The sequence below is a fragment of the Rutidosis leptorrhynchoides genome, chromosome 5, assembly GCF_046630445.1.
Source record: "Rutidosis leptorrhynchoides isolate AG116_Rl617_1_P2 chromosome 5, CSIRO_AGI_Rlap_v1, whole genome shotgun sequence".
Classification (NCBI taxonomy): domain Eukaryota; kingdom Viridiplantae; phylum Streptophyta; class Magnoliopsida; order Asterales; family Asteraceae; genus Rutidosis; species Rutidosis leptorrhynchoides.
The window spans coordinates 286,058,305-286,081,401 of record NC_092337.1 but is presented as its reverse complement, the minus strand read 5'-3'; positions in this window follow the sequence as shown (position 1 = coordinate 286,081,401).

Here is a 23,097-nt window from a genome sequence, read left to right as displayed (position 1 = left end):
CCTATGTATCAATTATCATTCCAATTAGTAATCTCAATTTGCGATTATAATTTTAAGTTAGTTGTAGTAATAAGGTTAGGTTAGTCAAGTGTTTTTAAGTTTTATAAGTTTCTTTTATTTTTCCGTCACTTTTTATTTTTCAACTATTTTTCTTTTTCGACCTTTTTCCGACGCGCTCTTTTTTTTTCTTATTTCTCGCTATTCTAGTTTTAGGACATAGATTTTTATTCTACTTCTTATCTAAATTTCTTAAAATTACGAAAATTTATTTTAAGTGGTTAAATTGATAGACATCAAAATTTTCTGGTTCGTAGTAATAGTTGAATTTGTACGTGGACCGGGTTATTGGAGCCAAATAGTACTCAATTATATTGAGACCAAACGAATCCTGCCCCTCTGCTGCATCTTTTGGCTATTCGAAACGTGGGCAAAATCAGAAAAGTCTATTGATTGGATAACTTATTATAATTTTTCTTTCCTTTTAAAAACTAATAGGATATTCAGTGAATGCACCGAGCAAGACGTTCACCACCTTTTGTACGTTCACCACCTATAACTAGATCAAGACATTTAGCAAATATTACCGTCGTTGATTTTTCTTTAGAATCGTCATCCAGTCGACCAAGTACTCCAGTTCAAATTTCCGATAATCCATTTTTTGAACCCGACCTCACAATTGAGAATCCGGAGAATATTCAGGGACGATTCATAGATCCTGAACCACTAAACTTTCCTCCGGAACCACCAATCATTCAAACAGAGATTGTTGAGGAACGAACCATTAAATCAGAATCCTCTAGTGATTCCGATTCAACAAATTCAATTATGGAGAATCTGGAACCTTTAAGTATGGAAGACCGAATGAGAGCTAAACGCACTGGCCAAGGTCACGCAATTACTCATCCTGACATTAATGCGCCAGATTATGAAATCAAAGGACAAATTCTACACATGGTGACTAATCAATGCCAATTTAGTGGTGCGCCGAAGGAAGATCCAAATGAACATCTTCGTACCTTTAATAGGATCTGCACTCTATTTAAAATAAGAGAAGTTGAGGATGAACAGATATATCTCATGTTATTTCCCTGGACTTTAAAGGGAGAAGCCAAAGATTGGTTGGAATCGTTACCTGAAGGGGCGATTGATACATGGGACGTTTTAGTTGAAAAATTTCTTAAACAATTCTTTCCGGCATCTAAAGCCGTAAGACTTCAAGCAGAAATTGTTACGTTTACACAGAAGCCAAATGAAACTCTATATGAGGCGTGGACAAGATTTGGAAAGTTGTTGAGAGGATGTCCACAACATGGTTTAGACACCTGTCAAATAGTATAAATATTCTACCAAGGATGCGACATCACTACAAGGAAAGACATAGATATAGCAGCTGGTGGTTCTATTATGAAGAAAACCGAAACTGATGCTTACAAAATTATTGATAACACTGCTTCCCACTCACATGAGTGGCACCAAGAAAAAGATATCGTTAGATCATCTAAAGCAGCTAGAGCCGATTCTAGCCATGACTTAGATTCTATTTCCGCAAAGATAGATGCTGTCGAGAGACGAATGGAAAAGATGACTAAGGATATTCACGCAATACGAATTAGTTGTGAGCAGTGTGGAGGACCACATTTGACAAAAGATTGTCTCAGTATTGAATTAACAATGGAACAAAGAAAGAATATTTCATACATAAACCAAAGGCCTGGAAATAATTATCAGAATAATTATCAACCGCCAAGACCGATTTACAATCAAAACCAGAACTATAACCGAAATATTCCATACAACAACCAACAAGGTCCTAACAATCAACAAGTATCCAATAATACTTACAATCAGCAAAGACCTAATTTTCAAAACAAACCACCACAACAAACAGATGATAAAAAGCCGAATTTAGAAGATATGATGACGAAGCTAGTTGAAACTCAAACGCAGTTTTTCACATCTCAAAAACAAACCAATGAACAAAATGCTCAAGCATTTAGAAATCAACAAGCTTCTATTCAAAATCTGGAACAAGAAGTAAGTAACCTAGCAAGGTTAATCGGTGAAAGAAAACCAGGAAGTCTACCTAGTGATACAAATGCTAACCCCCGGAATGAAACAGCTAAAGCCATTATCACAAGAAGTGGTACAACACTTAAACCACCTGAAATACCTGTAACTTCTGATGAAGCTATTCCTACTCCACAAGAACCACAACCTGATCAAGATAAGAAAAAAGAACCGGTAGTTGAAAAGGTTAATGAAGATAACACAGTTAAGGCTAAACCTTATGTTAAACCATACCAACCACCACTTCCTTACCCGAGTAAAATGAAGAAAGAGAAACTTGAAGCCGAGCAATCCAAATTCTTGGATATGTTTAAACAGATAAATGTAAATCTTCCTTTCATTGATGTGATTTCAGGAATGCCTAGATATGCTAAATTCTTGAAAGATCTAATCTCAAATAGAAAGAAAATGGAAGAACTCTCGGCTGTTACCATGAATGCTAATTGTTCAGCAGTGCTGTTGAATAAGATACCAGAAAAATTATCTGATCCAGGAAGTTTCACAATTCCATGTTTTCTGGGTAGTCTTAGTTCAATAGAAGCATTGGCAGACTTAGGTGCTAGTATAAATCTAATGCCGTATTCACTATACGCTAAACTAGACCTTGGAGAATTGAAACCAACCAGAATAAGCATACAACTAGCCGATAGATCAATAAAATATCCTAGAGGGATAATGGAGAACATGCTAGTTAAAGTTGGTACTTTAGTATTTCCAGTAGATTTTGTTGTTTTGGACATGGAAGAAGATTCTCAAGTTCCTCTCATATTAGGAAGACCATTCTTAAATACGGCTAAAGCAATGATAGACGTGTTCGGTAAGAAACTGACCCTAAGTATAGAGGATGAGAGTGTTACCTTTTCAGTTGATAGAGCAATGCAACAACCACAATCTGCAGATGATACATGTTATTATATTCAAACTATAGATGCACATGCAGAATTATTAGAAGAATTTCCAGAATTACAAGGAACAGGAGAATGTTCTTTAGGAGAAGGAACAGAACAAATTGATGAAGCTGAAATGTTAGCTACACTTATAGCTAATGGATATGAACCAACAACAGAAGAAATTCAAATGCTAAAAGAAGAAGACAGATATCGATACAAATCATCGATAGAAGAACCTCCGAAATTAGAGTTAAAGCCACTTCCAAACCATTTGGAATACGCTTATTTACATGGTGAATCTGAATTACCTATAATAATATAGTCTTCTCTTACTGAAAATGAGAAATCACAACTCATTTCTGTGTTGAAAGCTCATAAACCAGCCATTGCATGGAAGATTCATGATATTAAAGGAATAAGTCCTTCGTATTGCACACATAAAATCCTTATGGAAGAAGGTCATAAAACGTATGTGCAACGCCAACGAAGACTAAATCCTAATATGCAAGATGTAGTTAAGAAAGAGATTATTAAACTGCTAGATGCAGGTCTAATTTATCCAATCTCTGATAGTCCATGGGTAAGCCCAGTTCAATGCGTGCCTAAGAAGGGTGGCATGACTGTCATTACAAATGAGAAAAATGAGCTTATTCCTACTAGGACTTTAATAGGATGGCGTGTGTGTATTGATTATAGAAAATGAAATGATGCCACCAGAAAAGATCACTTTCCCTTACCTTTCATAGATCAAATGTTGGAAAGATTAGCCGGAAATAGTTACTATTGTTTTCTAGATGAATTTTCCGGATATTTTCAAATTCCAATAGCACCCGAGGACCAAGAGAAAACCACATTCACGTGCCCTTATGGTACTTTTGCTTACAAACGCATGCCATTTGGACTTTGCAACGCCCCTGCAACCTTTCAAAGGTGTATGATGGCGATTTTTCACGACATGATAGAAGAATGCATGGAAGTTTTCATGGATGACTTTTCAGTCTTCGGTGATACATTTGAATCATGTCTAGTTAATCTAGAACGAATGCTTATTAGATGCGAACAATCAAATCTAGTACTTAATTGGGAGAAATGCCATTTCATGGTTAAAGAAGGCATCGTTCTTGGACATAAAATTTCAAAAGAAGGAATTGAAGTGGATAGAGCTAAAGTAGATGTAATTGCTAAACTTCCACATCCCACCAATGTTAGAGGAGTTAGGAGTTTTCTAGGGCATGCCGGTTTTTACCGACGTTTCATAAAAGATTTTTCTAAAATTGCCACTCCTATGAATAAACTCCTAGAAAAGGATGCTCCATTCATCTTTTCAGATGAGTGTATCAAATCTTTTAATATTCTTAAAGAGAAACTCACTAATGCTCCGATCATGATAACACCAAATTGGAATCTACCATTTGAACTAATGTGCGATGCAAGTGATTTTGCAATGGGAGCCGTTTTAGGACAAAGGATTGAAAAACGATTTCAACCTATATATTATGCTAGTAAGACGTTACAAGGAGCACAAACGAACTATACAACTACTGAAAAAGAACTCCTTGCTATTGTCTTTGCTTTTGACAAATTTCGATCATATCTCGTTCTAGCAAAAATGGTGGTCTATACCGACCATTCTGCTCTTAGATACCTATTTTCAAAACAAGATGCTAAACCAAGATTAATCTGTTGGATCTTACTCTTACAAGAGTTTGATATTGAAATCCGAGATAAAAGAGGAGCAGAAAATCTCGCCGCTGATCATCTTTCTCGTCTTGAAAATCCCGAATTAGAAGTTATAAATGAATCGGCCATACAAGACAACTTTCCTGATGAATATCTATTGAAGATAGATTATAAAGAAATTCCATGGTTTGCAGACTATGCAAACTACTTAGTTTGTGGATTCCTTGAAAAAGGATTATCGTACCAAAAACGAAAGAAATTCTTCAGTGATATAAAACACTATTTTTGGGAAGATCCACATTTGTTTAAAAGTTGTCCCAATGGAATAATACGCCGATGTGTATTTGGAGATGAAGCTAGTAAAATATTAAACCATTGTCACACAGGACCAACAGGAGGGCATTATGGGCCTCAATTAACAGCAAGAAAAGTTTATGATGCTGGATTCTATTGGCCTACAATTTACAAAGACGCACACCTTCTTTGCAAATCCTGTGATGCTTGTCAAAGGGCCGGAAAAATAAGACAACGTGATGAAATGCCACAAAATGTCATCCAAGTATGTGAAGTATTTGACATTTGGGGTATTGACTTTATGGGTCCATTTCCAAAATCTCATAATAATCTATATATACTCGTAGCCATTGATTATGTATCTAAATGGGCGGAAGCACAAGCTCTCCCAACTAACGATGCACGAGTTGTAGTCAACTTTTTAAAACGTCTTTTTGCAAGGTTTGGAACACCGAAAGCTTTAATAAGTGATCGGGTACTCATTTCTGTAATAATCAACTTGAGAAAGTTCTTAAAAGATATGGAGTAACTCATAAAATCTACACCGCATATCATCCACAAACAAGTGGACAAGTTGAAAATACCAACCGAGCTTTAAAACGTATTCTAGAGAAAACCGTAGGATCAAATCCGAAGGAATGGTCCATTAAATTGGAGGATGCACTCTGGGCTTTTAGAACAGCCTACAAAACTCCAATTGGAACCACACCTTTTAGACTTGTTTATGGAAAAGCATGTCATCTTCCAGTAGAAATTGAACACAAAGCATTTTGGGCTTTGAAGACATGTAATCTTGATTTACATGAAGCCGGACGTCTACGATTAAGTCAACTAAACGAATTAGAAGAATTAAGACATGAAGCATACGAAAATTCGTTAATCTATAAGGAAAGAACGAAGAAATGGCATGATAAAAGAATCAGAAGTTCAAAAGAATTTAAAGAGGGAGACAGAGTTCTTCTTTTCAATTCACGATTCAAGCTATTTCCTGGAAAATTGAAATCAAGATGGTCTGGACCATTCATAGTCAAAAGAGTTTTCCCATACGGAACAATAGAATTAATAAATTCAAATGAGATTGAATTTAAAGTTAATGGTCACAGAGTTAAACACTACATAGATAGTCCGATGGAAGTCGACAACGAAGTTAATCACAATTTCGACACCACAGCTAACTAAGTGTGGGGATAATCAAGTCTTTAAAGGATAATATGTATTTCTGTTAGAGTTAGATTGTCTGTTTTTGTGTAGTTCTCGAAAATAGAACCCGAATGGTCTTTCCCTAGCAGACCCTAAAGAACTAGTCTTCTCCCCCCATTCTGAATTTTTATTTTTTTAGGAAATGAAGACTGCCTGTGAACTAAACCATGGTCTAATGCTACACGCTTTGATCACTAAATGTAATAATGACACACTATCGAGTGAAATAGTATCAGTAATCAGAGAAAGATTGGACGGAGTTAGAAAAGAATCCAGATGCGAAGATAATAAGTTACAATTTGGTAAAGGAAAATCAAAATCAAGATTGGACGGAATTTTGAATTTTATATTTAAATTGTGTGAATTTAAAAACAAAAATTTACTTTTCTCATTAAGTTAAAAATATGATTTTTAAAATTCGTCGTAAGTTGAAGACTAGGTCTTTAAACCGAAATTGTTTTACCCAAGGGAGGGACGAGAACTTTTATTATCATTATTTTTAATCTTATTGAATTAAAGTATGCCAAAAACATTAAAAAACCCAAAAATCTTAGCTTTTAAAACAATCGCTACAAAAAGACAAATTTTAAAATTTTGTCGAAGGACGGACTAGGACATCGATCCGAAACGACCTCGTCCTAAATAACAAGGGAAACAAAATTTTAAAATTAATTACTTAATTGTTTTAATTAGTATAAGATATATATAAAAAAAAATATACAAACTCCGCGAGTCGCGGAGTTTGAAAGGGAAATCCACCGAGACTCGCGGAGGATGAAAAATCCAGAAAAAAATATATACTGATCGAACTGATCAGTCCCAACCCACAACACAGAAAAAAAACTGCGAAAATAAAGCCGCAAAAACCCGAAAAAAACACCCCCAAAATCACAATTTTTAACCGTTAATCATCAAATCTTTTACTAAAATCATGTTGAGAAGGATGCTATCAAGGAATTACTCAAGAAAAACGGTAAATTTCTACACCTAAACACCATTTAATCCGAAAATTAGTGTTCTTGAGCAATTTTTTCCCCAATTTGATTTTGATGCTTTTTAGTGTAATTATGCTTAAATTGCTTATGTATTATGCTTGTATAACCTAGATTGGTGCTATTTAACATGATTAGAAGCCTTAAACTTCAAATTTTGAGTAATCTAGGGTTTGTGTTCTTGAGCAAAATTGGGGCTTTTTGATATAAACAGGTTATGGCCGATTTTTGTCATGAATTGTTGCTAAATTAAGTAGTGTAACATGTTTAGGTAGTTAAATGATCCAAACTTTGAGCCTAAACATGATTTTGAGAATTAAAGTGGACTTTTTCAAGTCTAAAAATTCATGAACTTGATTTTTGAGAGATAATGCCATTTGAAACTTGTTTAATTGCTAGTAATGATTATTTTGACATGTTATTTGAGTAAAATACTCATGAACTTGGCGAACATTTTCGTATATGCTTATTTGAAAAAGTGTAGATTTGATGAAAATATGAAAATGAGCTTAAGTTTGATATAAATTGATCATGTCATTGTAATTATTTTGATTGATGATTTTGCTGACAATAATGCATATTTGGATGCACAAAAAATGTGTTTGATGTGTTTTGCAGACTGAAAGGGGTGAATCTTCATCCCAAGCTCGCAATGCTCCTGCTGAGAATGCGGAACAACAGGAGGTGGATAACTACTACAAACAAGATATACCTCATCCAGTCATGACATTTTCTGATATGCACTTGGAAGATTTGCACCCGAACCTGAGATTTGACAGACTTTGGATAGATTATCCAAAATACCAAAGGGATTTGCATACTCTTCATTCTAAAGTTGTTGAGGTACCTAGGGTCATAGAATGGGGACCATTAGAAGCTGTAGAATTGGCTGGGCCAATTAGGGAATTACTTGCACAGAGGTATGGTAATTCTACTTTTAATGACTGGGTACGTTTATTCACCATGCTTAGACCTGTATATAAAGTATGGTGTGAAGAATTGTTGTGTAGTATAGAATTAAATGATCGGGTAGCTAGTTTAACCGATCGATCTTTTATTAGATTTTTGTTAGGAGGTTCGATGCGCCACATGTCTTTACTAGACATGGCTCAGGCTTTACGTATATATACGCCTGAGGAGTTAGCATCTGTCGATTGTAGAGGGTTGATACTAAATGGTAGAAAGATAGATGAAAATTTTGATACACATGGTGTATGGAGTCAAATGACAAGCCATCACCGATTCAAAGGGGGAAATTACTCTTATTTGGATATAGATATAGCTGAATTAAGAGTAATTCATAGGTTTTTAGCTAATTCGATTACACAAAGAGGTAAGAACAAGGAAAAGGTAAATGAACAGGATTTGTTTTACCATATGTGTATTCGAGACCCACAAAGCGCTGTAAGTATACCTTATTGTGTGGGTTATTATTTATCAGCTATGGTTAGGGGGATGAGACCGCATAGCATAATAGGAGGTGGTATTTTTATTACTTTGATTGCTGAATATCTCGGTGTGGATATAAGTCGGGGGGGATTATTAGTCGAAGAACCAGAACCCCGCGATACTATAGGTTTAAATGTATACCATGGTGCGAAAGTTTTGAAGAGGCGAAATAACGCCGCAGTACAATACCATGGTAGACATCCACAGGTTGAGAGAAACCAACAGCAAGGTAATGTAGGAGGGGGAAATGAAATGCAAGAAATGCAAAGGTTTATAGCTTCACAGGAGTACGAAAATGCTAGACAGAGAGCATTTGAAGATTGGCAAGTTCATCAAAACCAAATCATAGCTCATTGCCAACATATAGGTAGAAACTATATTCCTACTCCAAAACCCATATTCCCTCCCTGGTCTATAGAGATGCAACCACCGTATCCTACGTATAACCCAGCCGAAGCATTCTATAGCACCTATGGTTATGCATGGAACCCCTATTGGTATCAGTATCATCCCTAGTCTACTTAGTTTTATTTATTTTGTAATTTGTAATGTTGATACGTTTAATACTTATGTTAATATTGTAATAGTTTTTATAATTTTCTAACTTTTATTCTTAGATTTTAATAATTTTTGAATGTGGGGTAATATACCAAACTTAAAAAATATGTATATATGTTTGCAGTTTATCTTATGTACACAACAGGGTAAAACAACGCATTTTCAAAGACTGGCATTAAGTTCAGCAAAAGCAACTAATTTTGACGACAAGATGCAAAATATATGTGAAATAACAACAAAACGGAATGAACAAATGATGTGCACCATTTATCATTCAGCAAACAAACGCCAATATATTTGGAAACTTTGGTAAAAATTTAATCATTTTCACACAAATCACCCTCAATAATTTAAATTGTTACTGATTTCTTGCAAATGAGGGCATTGCAAGATCTTAAGTGTGGGAAGGGGTTAAATTCTTTCGGATTTTATAATTTTTATCTTAAACACTTGGTTACCATTAAAAATACTAGTAAAGTAGTAGTTGTATTAGAATCTAGTGCTCTCTGATAATAAAGAACAGCCCTAGTCTTATATACTGACTACCCAATTCTAGTAAAATTTTTCAAAATTTTCAATTAAATGAACTCAAAATCATGTTTATACATATTTATGAACGATAAAACTAGGTTTTAACACCGAAATTATTGTTACCTCAGAAAGGACATAAATTGAGAAACAAACCAAAATTCATTTAAAATGGAATAGAGGACAATAAAAAGGAAAATAAAAGCCAAGTGTGGGAAAATTCTCCAAGTTATTCAAAACATATATCACATATTTTTGTACAAATAACTGAAAATACTTTTGCTTTGGACTAAACTAAAAAGTTTTACCTGATTTACTGTAAGAAATATGGATCTACACGATGAATCAATTCCATCATTAAAAGGAAGTAAAGTCTTCCAAAAAAGACACGCGCTTCTTGATTTAGGTCAAGAAGTTGTCGTCCAGACCAGCTGTAGGTTGACGAAAAATCTAGAAAAGTCATCACTAAAATCAGCAGGAAATCCACGGACCTCAGCATTAAACAGGGTCGCCAAGTGGTCAGATTTATCCTAACCATGAGAAGGATTTATCTCGTAAAATGGGGGGGCACCATGCAAATTAGCTGGATAAGACTAATGAATCAGATCCCCAGAAAGGATAATCTCCTTAAAAGATCAAAAATCAGCTTTTAAGCCTGATATTACTCAATCCTTGAGATTGACCTTAAAGATTGAGAATTAAAAACTCATGGAATTCAATGATATCTAAACTCGAGCTTGAACGAGAAAATATTTTGATCAAAATTACAAACCGATTTGTTTTCTGAAAACCATATTTTCAATGCGTTCATTACCATTGAATGTAAAATCCTAGGAATTCACCTGGAATTCATTAGGTCACCTGAACTAAATCGGGTGTCAACCGTAAGAACGGTGGTTGCATAGTGGTCAAAGACAGGACCTTGTGCCAGACCGAAAAATCATAAGGGTGAGCTTTACTATTGCTCCTACCAAGGATAGTAATTGCGTCCGACATGTTATAGACCATAATTAAAAGCATGTCAGGGGACATTGCCTTAACAGTTGCTTGTTCAACGATTTCCTTTACAACCGGACGGTAGTTTACCGAAAGGTAATATACGGGACAAGTAAACTGGACGTGTTGCTTTCTAAATACAAGGTTAGCAAGTGGGTGACACAAAACCATAAGTTTTGAGCTAAAATTTTCAAATCTGAAACCCACCAAACCCACAAAAATATTTTGCAAACACCGGTAAAGGGTTATTTCGGAAAACTTATCTAGGGTAAAAACTAGATTTAATTTTCAAAAGATCAAATGTTTTCATAAAGATCCAATTTCTTTAATGGATCTAAATTTTTATAGTCATGTGGGACTGTAAACCATATCGTTATTACCATTGTTTATACCGCCGTATAGAAATCACTGATGTACAAAGTGTGAAGAATAAAGAAGTGATTCTAGTATTTCTAGACGATATTGCTTGAGGACAAGCAACGCTCAAGTGTGGGAATATTTGATAATGCTAAAAACGAACATATAATTCATAGCATTATTCCTCAAGAAAGACAAGCTTTTAGTTGCAATTGTTCTATTTAAAAGTGATATTCGTTTAAATAATAAAAGGTGAAGACAAAAGACAGATTCGACGAATTGAAGACGCAAACGACCAAAAAGCTCAAAAGTACAAAATACAATCAAAGAGGTTCCAATTATTGATAAGAAACGTCTCGAAATTACAAGAGTACAAGATTCAAAACGCAAAGTACAAGATATTAAATTGTACGCAAGGACGTTCGAAAATCCGAAACCGGGACCAGAGTCAACTCTCAACGCTCGACGCAACGGACTAAAAATTACAAGTCAACTATGCACATAAATATAATATAATATTTAAATAATTCTTATAATTATTTATATATTATATAAATAATAAAAATCCGTCGGCAAGAAAGACTCCAAAGTTTGTGAGCTGGAATTTCAAACTCCGCGACTCGCGGAGTTTGAAGGCAAAAAATGCCGCGAGTCGCGGAGTACCCCTGAACTCAATTCCCTATAAAGCCAACCGAATTCTGATCATTTTTCATAACATATATATCCATCCTCTCTATATCTATACGTAAATATTTATATTTATAGTTTAATTTTAATTTTAATTTTAATTTTAATCCTAATAATAAGGGTATGTTAGCGAATATTGTAAGGGTGTAAGTCGAAATTCTGTCCGTGTAACGCTACGCTATTTTTAATCATTGTAAGTTATGTTCAACCTTTTTAATTTAATGTCTCGTAGCTAAGTTATTATTATGCTTATTTAAAACAAAGTAATCATGATGTTGGGCTAATTACGAAAATTGGGTAATTGGGCTTTGTACCATAATTGGGGTTTGGACAAAAGAACGACACTTGTGGAAATTAGACTATGGGCTATTAATGGGCTTTATATTTGTTTAACTAAATGATAGTTTGTTAATGTTAATATAAAGATTTACACTTGGGCGTCCCTATAAATTACCATATACACTCGATCGGACACGATGGGCGGGGTATTTATATGTACGAATAATCGTTCATTTAACCGGACACGGGAATGGATTAATAGCCACTAGAATAATTAAAACAGGGGTGAAATTATGTACAAGGACACTTGGTATAATTGATAACAAAATATTAAAACCTTGGGTTACACTCAGTCGACATCCTGGTGTAATTATTAAATAAAGTATTAAAATCTTGTTACAGTTTAAGTCCCCAATTAGTTGGAATATTTAACTTCGGGTATAAGGATAATTTGACGAGGACACTCGCACTTTATATTTATGACTGATGGACTGTTATGGACAAAAACCAGACGGACATATTAAATAATCCAGGACAAAGGACAATTAACCCATGGGCATAAAACTAAAATCAACACGTCAAACATCATGATTACGGAAGTTTAAATAAGCATAATTCTTTTATTTCATATTTAATTTCCTTTATTTTATATTTAATTGCACTTCTAATTATCGCATTTTTATTGTTATTGTATTTAATTGCACTTTTAATTATCGTACTTTTTAATTATCGCAAGTTTATTTTATCGCACTTTTATTATTCGCAATTTCATTATCGTTATTTACTTTACGCTTTAATTTAAGTATTGTATTTATTTTTAATATTTTACATTTGGTTTTAACTGCGACTAAAGTTTTAAAATCGACAAACCGGTCATTAAACGGTAAAAACCCCCCTTTATAATAATAATATTACTTATATATATATTTGTATTTTTATAAAAGTAAACTAATATAGCGTTAAGCTTTGTTTAAAGATTTTCCCTGTGGAACGAACCGGACTTACTAAAAACTACACTACTGTACGATTAGGTACACTGCCTATAAGTGTTGTAGCAAGGTTTAAGTATATCCATTCTCTAAATGAATAAATATCTTGTGTAAAATTGTATCGTATTTAATAGTATTTTCTTGTAAAATTTAATAGTATTTCGTACACCCCGCTGCACACATCATCATCCAACCTCAAGAAATCCTTCTTATTTACAGTTAGATATCTTTCTAATACAAGGTAATACTCATATTCAAACTTTAATTCAATTTCTATAACTATAACAATCTTATTTCGAGTGGAAATCTTACTTGAACTTGTTTTCGTGTCATGATTCTACTTCAAGAACTTTCAAGCCATCCAAGGATACTTTGAAGCTAGATCTATTTTTTTCATTTCCAATAGGTTTATCCACAAAACCTGAGGTAGTAATGATGTTCATAACATCATTCAATTCATATATATAAAACTACCTTATTCGAAGGTTTAAACTTGTAATCACTAGAACATAGTTTAGTTAATTCTAAACTTGTTCGCAAACAAAAGTTAATCCTTCTAACTTGACTATTAAAATCCACTAAACACATGTTCTGTATCTATATGATATGCTAACTTAATGATTTAAAACCTAAAAATACGAAAAACACCGTAAAACCGGATATACGCCGTCGTAGTAACACCGCGGGCTGTTTTGGGTTACTTAATTAAAAACTATGATAAGCTTTGATTTAAAATTTGTTCTTCTGGGAAAATGATTTTTCTTATGAACATGAAATTATATCTAAAAATCATGGTTAAACTCAAAGTGGAAGTATGTTTTCCAAAATGGTCATCTAGACGTCGTTCTTTCAACTGAAAAGACTACCTTTATCAAAATGACTTGTAACCTATATTTCTGACTATAAACTTATACTTTTTCTATTTAGATTCATAAACTTAAGTTCAATATGAAACCATAGCAATTTAAATCACTCAAAACGGATTTAAAACGAAGAAGTTATGGGTAAAACAAGATTGGATAATTTTGCTTGTTGTAGCTACGTGAAAATTGGTAACAAATCTATATTAATCATATCCTAGCTAACTCATATTGTATTATACATGTATTCTATTATATTATGTAATCTTGGGATACCATAGACACGTATGCAAATGTTTTGACATATCATATCGACCCATGTATATATATTATTTGGAACAACCATAGACACTCTATATCCAGTAATGTTTGAGTTAGCTATACAGGGTTGAGGTTGATCCCAAAAATATATATACTTTGAGTTGTGATCTAGCCTGAGACGTGTATACACTGGGTCGTGGATTGATTCAAGATAATATATATCAATTTATTTCTGTACATCTAACTGTGGACAACTAGTTGTAGGTTACTAACGAGGACAACTGACTTAATAAACTTAAAACATTAAAACGTATTAAAAATGTGGTAAATATATTTTGAACATACTTTGATATATATGTACATATTTGTTATGGGTTCGTGAATCGACCAGTGGCCAAGTCTTACTTCCCGACGAGGTAAAAATCCGTGAAAGTGAGTTATAGTCCCACTTTTAAAATCTAATATTTTTGGGATGAGAATACATGCAGTTTTATAAATGTTTTACAAAATAGACACAAGTATGTGAAACTACATTTTATGGTTGAATGATCGAAATCGAATATGCCCCTTTTAGCTTGGTAGCCTAAGAATTAGGGAACTGGCCCCTAATTGACGCGAATCCTAAAGGTAGATCTACGGGAACTAACAACCCCAATTCTGGAATTTGGAATGCTTTAGTACTTCGAGTTTATCATGTCCGATGGGTGTCCCGGAATGATGGGGATATTCTATATGCATCTTGTTAATGTCGGTTACCAGGTGTTCACCATATAAATGATTTTTATACAGATTGTATATTATTGAAAGATGAAATCTTGTGGTCTATTATTATTACGATTTGATATATATAGGTTAAACCTATAACTCGCCAACATTTTTGTTGACGTTTAAAGCATGTTATTTCTCAGGTGATTATTAAGAGCTTCCGCTATTGCATGCTAAAATATGGATAAGATTTGGTGTCAACATGTTTGTATAATATTGTTTAAAACTGCATTCGAGATTTACTTTGTTGTAACATATTAATATTGTAAACCAATATGTATTGGTAGTGTGTAAGTGTGATATTTTTAGATTATCATTTCTGGATAATCTAGGTGGTGTCCTTTTAACCTTGTCGATAAAATAAAGGTTATGGTTTGTTCTAAAAACGAATGTAGTCTTTGAAAAATGTCTCATATAGAGGTCAAAACCTTGCAATGAAATCAATTAATATGGAACGTTTATAATCAATATGAATGGGACATTTCAGGTATGACTTACTATAATATAACCACGTTGATCGAGTGTCATTATATTATACTAACTCATACCTCCATTCCCACATCATTCCATAGATTCAAGTTCGTGTAATCGTGAAGATTTAAAATGAACAAAGTGTAACGACATCTCTAATGTGACTCGTATTTAATCGAAAGAATTAGTGCAACTCTGAAGATGCGTTTCTCGAGGAAAGTGTATAACTGATTGTTCATGTCAATGCGGTTCAAGTCAAACAATAGTGTCCTTAGGTACGAAAAGAGCAACGAATTATGATAACGAGTAGTATGCAACCGTAGTGATAAGTAGTGATGGCAAAACTCTCCTAGAATATTGGTGGTAGTAACAAGAAGTGGTAGATAGTGAAGAACACCAGTGTAACATCGGTAGTGGCTAGTGTTTGCCATAGTGGTGGAAAATTTATAGTACTTGTGGATAGTAAGCTGGTACGTTGATGAATAACAACATGGGAGACGGAATCTCCAAACTAGTTTAGCGAATGAAGTCATCATTATCCTTACGCGTATGAATCCTGAATTTACGTGTGTTACCAGAAAGTGGTAGAGTACTGGATCGTATGATGGAAATTTGGTACCATTAAGGAGTTCACCTAAGAAATATTCAAGTATAATGCACAAGTAGTCAAGTAAGTGCTATCTATAGCAAATGCAAGTCAGAATGCAATGGTTAACTATCCGGTTGTAGTCAAGATTCACTAATGCATCCTAACGACTCTGTCAGACACACTAATGCATATCCTAGATCCCTACAACCAACGCTCTGATACCATCTGTAGCGAGCCGCCAAAATCGCCATTGACGGCGTCGTTAACTTGGGTCCCGTTACGTGGTCATAGTCCCTAATTGACACGCGTTTGACCAAAATTATGTCGCATTCATTTGAAACGTGTATGACTTGTAAAGTTTAAAGTAAACCAAACGGTTCGACACAAGTATATGTTTACAAAAGTAGTAATGTATAAATGAAATAACTTGCGACATAATATAAGTTGAAAATCACGAATGCTATCAATAGCGTATGCATGAAAACATTAAGTTTGAATCCAAAGGTGCTATCACTAGCGTATGCATGTATGCTTGACCCTAATGGTGTATCCTAGGAGATGCACGCATAAAAACATCAGTTTCATACAAAAAACTCGATCAAAGAGCACAAGACATAACGAAATTTGGCAACTTTCAGAGTTTGCCGCCCAGTGTACAGCAGGCCGCTCAGCGTCAAACGTAAGCCCTGCAGGCAGCTTCTATGCATAAGCCCTTTAACTCAGCGCGTGAACGGCACGCAGCCATGTCAGCATACGCCACCGACATTCCGGATACTTCATGTAACAGAACCATTCAGTGATTAACACGTGTATCCCGTGAATTTCGGACATTCTACGCCTATAAATAGAACCCCTGGGTCACCACAGATCGATTACAGATTGATTGAGGCCACCCACAGATCTTACATCTGTGTTCCGGGTCGGCAGAGATTATTTCTCAAGGGAAAACAATAATCAACAGTATACGCCACACGCTAAGCAGCTAATTTTCTGTACTAGTACCTTACAGCCGCTATACGGAAAATCGTACTACCACCCATCTCAAAGACCAACAAAACCGCCAAGAGCACGAAGGCAACTGAAATAACCTCATCAAAAACAACACTTGAACCAGTCGATGAAAACCACATTGAAAATATACCAGTTGATCAGTTAACTCTTGAAGAGACTTCCGTTGAAGAAGAAGATCATTTACACACTGACACAGCAGATGATCAAGTTCATGAAACCATACCACGATTGAGAAAACCATTAATGGGAAGTTCCAGCGTAGGAATGTGGAAAGCCAGGCGAGGAACACATAATGTTTCTTTTAAGAAGACTTCTGATGTGAACGCTAAACATAACGGCAAAGGAAAATCAATTTCCAAATCACAATTGTTTAAGCTATTCAATCAATTGAATGCTTTAGTTGATGATAGTGAGAATCAACACAGTGATGAAGGTTTTCTGGATGACGATTGGAATTTTGAAGAAGAGGGTGAACAGTTCTTTATGAACGAAGAAATGGCAAGCAAGTTACTGGATGGAATATTGACTAAAACAGCGCCATCACGATTTAAGCAAAAATTAGCACAACCAACCATCCGAGCAACAGCTGTGGATAATTTGTTTGCTTTAATTACTGGGGATGAAGCTATCAAATCGCCAGCAATGGCAGAGTCCACACAGTGTTTTATCCCTCGAATTGCAGATTATCCATTACCAAGAAATTTGGGAATTCCATCTATCGGTGTTTATGATGGTACAACAGATCCAAAAGATTTTCTGACTATGTTTGAAGGTGTCATGAGGTTACAGCATTGGGAAGATGAAACTGCGTGCCATATGTTTCCAATGGTATTGCAGAAAATGGCAAGAGAGTGGTTTGCTAGCTTGCCACCAAGGAGCATTACCAGTTTTCTTGATTTGAGGGCAAAGTTTGTGATGCAATATCAAAGCTTGAGAAGCTGCACATTGTCACATCTTGATGCACATGAGATAACAATGCAAAAGAATGAATCACTGAGTGATTTTATGAAACGTTATACCATTGAGTGTCAGAAGATACCAGACATACCAGAGTCTCAGCTTATTTCATGATTTATATTTTGTCTTGATCAGCGACGTTTTGCATGATTAATTCATGGTTTGCGTTATGACATTCCAAAAACATTACATCAGGCGTTGGGTATCGCTCAGAGGCATTTACGAGCAGGCGAAATGGGATATCCAAGAGTAGATAATTATCAGAGAAACTTCAGGCAGCAAGGCGGAGAGCGGAACAGGAAAGACAATTATCAGAGACAACGGGGTTATGACAATAATTACCAGAAATAGCAGAGCGGTTGGAGGGGAAATAACCATCCAAATGACAACTATCACCATCGAAAGCCATTAGACAGGCATCCACTTATCATGGCATTAACCAAAACTCCAAAAGAAATTTTGTTCACAGAGCCAACTAAGGAATCATTCCACCCTCCACCGCCAATGGAAGAGCGTCAGGGACCACAAAGTGACAAATGGTGTGATTTCTATGAGGCATATGGACATGATACAGATAATTTCAAGTCACTGATGAGGGAGATCATTGCGAAGATTAAGGCAGGAGAATTAAATCATCTTTTACCAGGAAAAAACTATCGGAGAAATGATCCAAACAAACGTTTTGCTTGGCAGGGAAAAATGCGTCACGGTGGATGGCGTGACAGGAACAGAAGAGAAGAAAGGAATGATGAAAGGGATCCAACCCCTGAAATGCACATTAAGGTTATATGGAATGAGACAGAGGAAAATGAAACAGACGGAGAACGCAGGACGGAGACCTGGATGTATGCTCCAATCATATTTCAAACCATTCCAAATTGGCGTCTGTCAGAAGAGCCTGTGGTCATCTCAGCTGTAATTGCAAACAGAAACATCAATCGAATTTATACCGATACAGGTAGTGAGGCAGATATTTTATATTTGCATTGTTTCAAAAATTATCCGTTCGGTGTGAAAGATAGGCTTCGCTACACGACTATGAAAATTGCTGGTATTATGGGAGAATCAATGAAGGCAGTTGGTAGAGTAAAGCTGGATGTAACAATGGGAACACATCCCTTAGTCCGAACAGAAATTGTGGACTTTACAGTTCTTGATGGCAGATCAAGATTCAATGCATTGTTTGGTAGGCGAACTCTTCGCAAATTTGGAGCAATTACTTCTACACCGCATGCAGAATTGCGGTTCCCAACGCCAAACTGTGTAGAAGTAATACACTCTGAATATGTTGGACCGGCACGGGAAAGATCAGTTGTTCATGAAGCTCAAGAGAATTTTGTCAGAGGGGAATCATCGAGGCAGTTGTGTAGTAAGAATGATGTGAATGGGTATTTCAAACCACCCAAAATGTGGACAAACTAACAGCAAGATGCAGACCGCTGAATGGAATACAGTATAATAACATGAATCCTGCAGCGCAGTCTTTATCATGTTTTTAATTTTTTCTCAGTTCAGGCGACAGCACAATACACTTTTTGTAATTTTCTGATTGGGACTTGATCAACCCATACGAAAATATTACACAAAAATGTTGTATGTGTGACAGTATTATCAATGAAATTTTAAATTTTTTCTTACGCATAGCGTTACGCGTTCCGAATGTAAAGCATAGCATTCATTCCTACCCACATAAGGCAAGGCATCTTTATGCCCCCGATGGTAGAGGCTCTTGTGTCCACATTATAGACATAAGGGATCGGCTAGCGTAAAGTGTTTACTTCGCTAGAGGGCACCGAGGCAAAACTAAAGATCTCATAATGTCATGACATACATAATGGTTTATCACAACGGCATAAATCCATTTATATTTTGAAAACAGAAAAAATTGAAATACAAGGGTATTTTGTAAGCCGCACAACACCTGAGCGCAACACGCTAAACGGAACACTGATAATTCCATAAACAGAAATTTCTTTAATGGACTTATCAATATATTATAGCATAACAGCATTATGATTTATTCATATCCTACTTCACAAAGTAGTTTGAGAATTCTCAAAGAACTTCTTTACAAAACATATGCTCTGATACAGAATGGAGAATGGATAAGTTGATCAGTATATTCATTACAGCAATAACAACATTTTACATAATTTGTTTTGACTAAATGGAAATACAAAATAGATGTACAATTTTAATAGCTTATATACATAATACCATTTATGTAGCAGTACACCTCTGATTCATAAAGAGGAATTATGCATTACGGACAGCGGATGCCGGATGACAGATCAATTCATGTACAAATTCAAAAATCAGTTTACGACAAAAATCATTTCATATGATATATGCAAATCTAAGCTTTTTAACAAGCGTTTAATGGTTAAATCATATAGCAGTAATGCATCAATCATGAAAAGTAACAACACATGTTCACATTAAACATAGGGACAGAATGTATATACAACATGGAGATGTTACATGTTGTTACAGAATAAGTGTATCTTCAAATGGGAACATCTAGAATGTCCTTAACAGATACATCATCCCTAAGACACATTTCTTCCAAGGAGGTAATCTTCAAAGCAGTCACTTCAGCAATGGCCACCTGCAGCTTAACACCAGCATCTAGTTTGATGTGTTTTGCAATAGCATCTAGTAAAGGGTCAGGCCTTATAGGTAATGCATTTAAAACCTCTTCCATTGCATCTAAAAGGTCACTTTCTGTAGATGCCACCAGATACTTATCAAAAGTTTGACCCACAAGTGAAGAGCCAAACACCATATGCCAGACCAGGGACACCAGCCTTCAAATCAGTAAAATTCTTTTCAGCTTCAGCAGCAGCAGCAATCTTCTCCTCCAAAAACTGATTCTTCTCCTCAAGCAACTTCTTTAACTCCTCATTACTCTTCACCAGCTTATCATTCTCCTCCATAAACTTCTCCTTCTCCACCCTTTCTGCAACACATTTTGTTTCCACCACCTGCAACAACTCCTCCTTTTTCTTAACAGCATCCTCTACAGTCTTCAACTTAGAATTGGCATCTTTCAAGTCAACTTCAAGCCCCTTTACCTTGTTGGCATTATGAACAGCATTGGCAATAATAGTGTCTTGAGCTTTTTGCATCTTAAGACCATGAATCACATGTTGATTCAAAAGCACTAATGCTACAGCAGTGGATTGATAGCTTTGTTTATGCGTCATGATGGACAGAGAGGAAGACAAATCAGTAATGGTGTTTGCCTACAATAAAATCAGTAATTCTGATAAGAAAGCAATTATTAGTGAAATAGTGTCTAAGATTATAAATCTTATAAGGATTACCTTCAAAAACTCAGCAAAACTATCAGATTTGTTAGCAGGATCGTCAAGAAAAGCCTGTAAACCACCCAGTGGTACAGATGGTGGTTGGGTAGATGCAGAAGATTGGGTTTTATCAATCCCTTTAGGAGTATGCAGAGTTCTGAATGGAGAGGTCTCAAAAGAATCAACATCATCAGTTTCTTCATTATCATCATCAATGTCATCTTCAACATTAACAGTTTTATTGCTCTCAGGATCCTTCCAAGAAGAAGTATCAACAGCATCATCTTGAAGAACCAATCCTATAAAATGGAGAAGCAGATAAATATACAATAGAGCTTCGACATAAAATTATTAATTTATTTATACAGATGCAGCTAAGATACATACTTCTCTTTTTTGGTTTGTCAACAGCTTCACCCGCTGGACGTTTTCCCTCACGTTTTGAACTTTTGCCAGCCTTCTTGGCGCTGGACGGTTCAGGGGTGACTTCAACAATCTCAACATCAGGAGATGGTTGAACAGTACCGCCATCTCCGCCCTCAACAGATCGCTCTGGGATTTTCAATTGTTGTTCAAAAGCAGCATCTTGGGCTTTCTCTGCCTCAATTTCAGCAGGGGTTTTGGGCCGTTCAGACACAATCAAAGGATCAAGATTGGCCTTTTTGAAGGTTCTGTAAACCTGCATTTCTTCTCCTACAATCAGATAATATACAAACAAACAGAAACGTATATAAGAACAAACACAACACAGAACATCATAACAAATAACAGAATATATCAATAAAGGTGCCTACTACGGCCTTCCCAGTGCAGCACCGGTGTATATCCAGAACGCCAGTTGTTACTCATTTTACAGAGAACCAATATGGCTTCATAATCATCATATGACCTTTGTGGAAATTTGAATGTCTTCAAAGTACTAAGAATAAACCTTTCATCCTCAGATAATGTGGTGGATTTGCTAACTCCTATGGTAGTTTTTCTCCAACCACGAACACATGCCAAGGCATCTTGACCAACCCTTTCATTAATAAAGAAATAGGGATCTTTCCAGTTCTTTAAAGAACTTTCTTTCACCCCAGTAAAGGCCTTATTCGGCTTGCAATCAAATGTATACCAGCATTTGCTAACTAATCTAGTTCTAAATAATTCATGGAAAATATTTACATTGGGATTTTCTCCTACAGAATTACAGTACATTTCAAAAAGAATATTTTTTTGTAAACCTAATGGATGAACTTGACTAACACCTATCCCATAGTGGGCAAGAATTTGTTGAAGAAAGGAAGAAAGAGGAATGCGGAGGTTTCCTACAGTTAATTGCAATTTATAGAGGGTAATCATCTTTTTTGGCGGTTTATTGGCCCTATCGCTAGGTGAAGGCACAATAGGATTCAACAATCCAAGACATCTGTGTTTCTTACATAACTGTTCTATATCGGCTTCAGTGATACTGGAAGGGATGGTGCTGACGTCACGATTGTCTCTCTGAGAAGACGTGCTGCTAGATTCGGCCATGGTAGTACGAAAAATGAAAATTCAAACAGAAGAAAAGATGAACAATCACCGACCTTATACTTCACGGATTGCTAAATTGAATAAATTGCAAGATATCTTCATAGCAAATAATCAGTTTTCGAAAAAGGAAAAAGGTAAAGGGTCGGACTATTTATAGTCAAGCAAATGAATAATAAAGGGATGAGATTGAGATACATGTATGGGACAGATCAATTGAGCAAACAATTTAAACTTTGAAAATAAATTAAAAAGATTTTGGGGGCAAATTCATGATTGATAAAATGACGTCAGAGCAGAAAATCAGACAACTACAGCAGTTTTTGTGTCTTCGAGGAAAAAGGCATCTTTTATTTTTAGTTTAATGACTTTATTTTTTACAAACATAAAGACA